We start from the raw sequence: 6,177 nt of genomic DNA, 5'->3' as shown, positions 1-6,177 counted from the left end.
CCTATTTGAATCTGTCCCTAGTTGAAATAAGAAAGAAGATGCTGGGATTGCTTTGAAAAATGATTGTATTAGTCATTCCCTAAAGAAATAGAAAGAGAAGAATGTAAAATACCTCAGAAGATAATGAATCAATTAAGCAAAGAAATGGGAAGAAAACTAACTAGGAACAATATGTTTTTGTGTCTTGGATATTTACTCAAACATAAAATAACATAATAGATACATAGTGAATACAGCATTGCTCATAAAATAGGATTCCTAACATAAGTTGATTTGTAGAACAGAAAAAATTGTGGAGGAAAATAACTTTTGGCTTTCAAAAATGCTTTAGGGGTGAAATTATAGTGCCAAGAAGGAAAATATAGTGTGAAAATGAAGACAGTAATGACTAAATCTGGTATTTCAGGCCGCTAAAAATCATTTCTGGTAAAAAAAAAAACATATTCCCTGTAATGCCCAAGGGAAGTCCATTAACATGATGTTTTCTAAGATAACATTCCTGCTGTTGTCCATTATGTCTATTTTGGCCTCAAGTGGAGAATGTTATCTAACCAGACCAAGTACTACAGAGTTGTGGTCTGCCATAATGACTCCCAAATTTGAAGTCTACTTCCTTAGCAGCTATTGAATCCTCTAATCAGAGGCAGTTATAATTTCTTTTTAAAGGTTTATGTCATAGACTCATTGACTTTCTAGTTTAAATAAGGGTCCAGGCCCAGAATAAAGAAGTTAACTGTTATTGTTATTATTTTTCTTTCCTGCCACTCTCCTCTAGGGGTCACTAATAGAAGGCTAATTTTGAAACACAATTTTGCCTGGTTAAGTTTATGAAACTTGAAAAATACAGCCTCTTCTTTAAAGATATGAAGTCTGATGGTAGTGACCTTCAATTATTAATTATGCATTTTTGTGTGGATGGCATATGAGAGAAATCCTTGTGGACCCTAAAATGGACTACCTACGTTCTTCCTGTCTTGGAAATTACTGGGCAACTATTATGTGGAAATCAGAGAAAATCATAATATATTTGTTAGTCATCACATAAAGTAAATGTAAAGCATTGTGTTGTGTGCTAGGAGGGATGGGAAAAAAGAAGATAAGATATTAACATATGAAAATTAAATAGCTACAGAGAATTTGAATATTGGTCCAAGACAACAATAGAAGGAATCTTGTAAGTCAAGTAAATTCCACAAATATTATGTTCAAGGAACTGTTTTTTATTTTTTGTTTTGTTTTGTCATGAGACTGTGATTTCATTAAGGTAGAAAATTCTTTCTTCTAATGCAAAGTAGCTGTTGTTCTATCTTGAGGTGGATATAAAGGTTAGAAATAACTTGATCAGAAGTTCCAAGGCAGGATGTGATAGATCTGGTACTTGGTACCCAATAGTGGTCTCTATCTATTAGATGTAGTCAGAAAGACCTGAATTCAGATCCAAACTACCTTCCATGGTGGTTGTGAGAATTAAATGAAAAAATAATTGTAAAACACTTAGCACTGTATTTGGTACACAGTAAATGCCATGTAAATAAAAATCTTTCCCATATATTTGCTTTTGATCACCCAGAAGACATATTAGTCTAAAGCAAAAGACATTTTATCCAACAGCCTAGTAAAATAAGTGACAAGGAAGATTTCCCTATTCACAGAAGAAGCCAGAATAGAGTGGGCTTTGAATGTCAGACTGAGGAGATCAGCAGTCACTCTCCTAATGTCAGAATACAGGGATCCAATGGGAAATAAACACTTTAATACATACATTAATAAATGTAATATGAAAATCAGGATAGCTGGATGGTTCAGTGGATATGATGCCAATCAGGGAGACTCATCTTTTTTAGTTCAAACTTGGTCTCAGAAAATTACTAGCTCATTTTGGAAGACAGACCTTTATAATTCATACTTTAAATATGAACACAAGACTGAAACATATCAAGTTTATCTGCACTTGCAACACAGGAATCATTGCTGGTAGTAGCTGGGAGAAGGGGAAAAGGAGAGAGGACCTGGATGCTGGGTGAATCCCTTAATACTATTTGACTCAGTTTCCTTATTTGTAAAATGAGCTGGAGAAGGAAGGGGCAAACTATGCCAGGTTGCCAAGAAAACTTCAAATGGGGTAATGAAGAGTCAGACTGAAAAATGACTAAACAACATGAAAGCTGAACTTAGACTGTAGTAGTCAGCTGCCAAGCAGGGAGAAAGAAGGAGAATTCAGACACATAGCAGGAATCTGTTCAGCACTGTGAGTATATCCAAAGGATGACTATGACAAAGTAACTTGAAAGAGGTACTGGCCCACCTGTGGCCGTGCCAGGATGACCTCAATGGTTAGAGGCAGGGAATACAAGCAGCTACAAAACATCAAGTGAAGCTTTGAGGAATCAGGTTGAGTCATAAAAAGTCATCTCTTTTGGATTTCCCACATTTTGGCTTCCTATCTTGTGCAAATTTCTCTGGCTGTGAATCTCTGTCTGGCAACCTGTCTTCTGCTATCTTAACCCCTGGATTTGTTTCACACACACAGCCTGACCTAATTAAAAAATTTGGTCATCTCCCAACTCAGATCCTGCCTCCTTAGCTCCAGACAGGGATCTTCCTCTCTATTTTACCTGACTTGAGGTTTCCTAATCTCACTTGGCTCTATAACAGCATCCTCCTCAAACTCCTCCTACAGATAATTTGCCATTTTAATGACTGACCTGCTTGTCATATTGCAGGGCTCCCAGTAGAGGGATCCAGAGACCACATAGCTCAGATGCCAGCTGTCTCAGACTTCTGATGAACTAGCAATAAGGGCAAGACTCCTTTGAGCTTCTGGAGACCTCAGACTTCTGGCTGAGACAGTTTTGAGAAGCAATTGTTCTGATTTCAGAGAGTATCTAGACATTTATTCCTCCCCCAAGTTTTTTTTTCTATGTGGGATGGAGAACCTTCTAGGAGTCTTGACCTGGTACAATTTAGGCCATTTTACTGATAGTTCCCTCTTGGTCAATGTGGAGAAGCTTTTCCAGAACTTTGAGAATTTTAAACCTTCTTTCTTTAACACCATTCACCCCTGCCCTTTAAGTTAAGATTAAAAACTTGCAGCTGTATTGGCTCCAGCAGAAGACTAGGGGCATGAGGCTCAGTAAAGAGGTTAACATCCTCTCATAGCTTTTTATTCATTACTCCAAATATTGAATCTCAATAAACCAGCAGAAAAATACCAAAGTCTAGAAGCCCTCTGACCCTGGAATTACAGTTTTTAGGTTCCTTGAGAATTTCAGAACCTGTATATGGAGCACTTGGAGACCTCCATAAAATTTGTTAATTTGGTGTTGGCCAGGGTGGAAATAATTGGTTGGTATATTTTTTGGCCCAGATCATTGATCTAGAGAACCAAGCTCTCATTTGAGTCAGGATATGTTATAAGAAATTTAGACTGAAAATAAACAACTCTTCATTTTTTATTAATAAACATTTGTTAAATGTCAGTACTATGTCAGGTATTGTTATAAGTACTAGGAATAAGAAATATAAAAATAAGTTGATTTCTGCCTTCAGGAATTTTTAAGAGTCAGACCTTCAAGGATGGATACAACATAGCTAAAAAAATACAAAGTGATTTAGGATGGGTATTACCAAAGTGATGTAATAATAAAAAGTGAAAGAACTGCAACAGACAAGGGTCAGGTGAGATTAGGCATCATAAATTTATAGTGTATAAAATTGACACAACATGCAACTTTTCCAGGAGTATTCAACTGAGAAAGTGGTAAGGTAACACAGGTAACCCAGGGTTGGAGTTTGAAAAGGTCACACTGATGAAAAAACAAGCAGGGTATAACTAAGTGACAACTAGATGTTGTAATGGCTAGAGTAGTAAAATTTGGAATCAGAAAGACTTGAATAAAAACTCTACCTAAGACATATACTTACTGTCTAATAATTTACTCTCTCTCAGTCTCAATTTCCTCATATGCAAAATGGGTCTGATAATAGAACTTACTTCATAGAGCCATTGTGAGGATCACATGAAATATGGGATATTAAGGCACTATATAAATGTTAGCTTTTATTATTAGAGGGTGCTCAATTTGTGAGAGTCAAGAGAGGGAAGTTAGGTCAACACTGGGATGATAGATTGGACTGGGAGAACAGAGTGGGATAGGAATAAGTTTAGGATGGGTAAGGTGGAGAGCGAGAGAGCGAGAGCGAGAGAGCGAGAGCGAGAGAGCGAGAGCGAGAGAGCGAGAGAGAGAAGAAAAAGAGGTTGTCAAAGAGCAAAATTTAAGAGTATCAGATCATGAGGGCAGAATGGTAATAGACAAAACTCAGATCAGGGTATGATCACCTCTAAGGATCTGTTTTCTTGAGACAAAGGAAGGGAGGTGATGTGGTGAATAAAGAAGTTTGAATGTAATATAAGAAAGACTTGTACCAATCTGCTGACGTACCACAAAGCTCTCTAGTAAACAGAAGAGGTATATGTTAAGGGCATATTAAATTACCTAAAAATGAATTTATTAGCCTCTATCTACAAATGGATTCATAGAAATAGATCATCGTAAAGTCTGAATCTCTTCAATGTTACTATTTGGATGAGGCATTCTCTTCTATACCAAATACCTCTCATTCTTTTTTGACAAACTGACTAATGTAGGATAGAACTACACAGTCTGGGAGGAACTACTCATAACCAAAGTGTCATTTGGAGCTTGGAATAGGTAAGGCATTCTATCAGCTTCCTCACAGTCACAGAGTCATGAATTTTAGGTTTGGGAGGGACCACAGAAACCCAGGCTTGAATCTTTTACTCAGTGGGTGGTCATCCATTTGAAGATCTCCAATAGTCATAAATAGCCCATTGACTCCCAAAGAAGTTCATTCCACTTTTTGACAGTTCTTATGGTTGCAAAATTTTTCCTGATATCTTCTGCAACTTCTACCAATTGATCCTAGGTTTATTCTTTGGGATCAAACAGTTTAAGTTTAAATCTTTCACATAATAATCCATCAAATACTTAAATATAGCTATTTTGTCTCTGATTCTCACTACCTTTCTCTTCTCTTCTTCCCTTCTCTCCATTCCTTTCCCCTTTCCTCTCTTCTCCTCTCCTTTCTTCTCTCTTCTCCTCAATTCTTTTCTCCTTTTCTCTATAGAATTCTATATTTGGTATTCGTAAAACCTGTGTTCAAATTTTGATTCAAATACTTATTACCTTTTTGACAAAACTTAAGGTCTAGAGCTCACACCTCTGTTCTCCTTATGGTAAGTTTGGCCTTTTGGGCATGACATTAGTTTGCCTGACACTGGATGGCAGTGAACTCATAACCCAGAGAGGAAAGGTTTTCTCACATAAAGCTAATAGCTAGTCATAAGCATCCTAATAATTAGTAGATCTTAAGGACCATGTCCTCAGAGAGCTTCCTATGAAAATATTGTTCTGCATTTTTGAAAAGCTCTGGACTGCCTCTGGAGACTGTTCTTTAGGCTCTAAATAAAAAAACAACAGAAAATCAAATCTAGAGCAGTTACAAAATCCTAATTAGTTCTGGCTTCTGTGTCATTTCAGCTTTGAGAACTATTTTCATTCCAAGTTAGAATGTAGTGCAGTATTTCCAAGTAAAAGGCATCTTGATCTGTGGTTTCCTTTCAGAACAATATTTTGTCAAACCAAACCAAAAGGGGGAAAAAAAACAGTCTTATGATCAAGCCTCCATGCTGGCACAGAGACCTTTGGTTTGGCCAGAGACTGTCTCTCTTTTGTATGTAATACAATCAGTTACAATCAACTGCTTTTAAAAACACCTTAGAATATGTTAATATTGTGTTAGAATGAAACTATATTTCCTTTCAATAACTGACAATGGAAATTTTATCTGGCTCTTCTTATTGGCAAAATACACAGAATAATTGTTAATATTTGTGGTTTATAATTAAACTTAGAAGGTAAATTACCATTTATATCTCTTTCAAAAATGGGGAGATTGAGTCATAAAAACAGGAAGTAGTCCCACTATATGCTAGCAGAAGTTCTAGAGATTTACTCCCAGAGTTCAGATCTTCTTTTTGTTTCATCAACATTACTTTCTTGTAATAGAATAAATTGTTGTTGTTCAGTCTTTCAGCCATGTCCAACATTTCGTGACCCCATTTGGGGTTTTCTTGGCAAAGATATTGGAATGGTT

The sequence above is a fragment of the Sminthopsis crassicaudata genome, chromosome 1, assembly GCF_048593235.1.
Source record: "Sminthopsis crassicaudata isolate SCR6 chromosome 1, ASM4859323v1, whole genome shotgun sequence".
NCBI lineage: Eukaryota > Metazoa > Chordata > Mammalia > Dasyuromorphia > Dasyuridae > Sminthopsis > Sminthopsis crassicaudata.
This window is presented reverse-complemented; position numbering follows the sequence as displayed.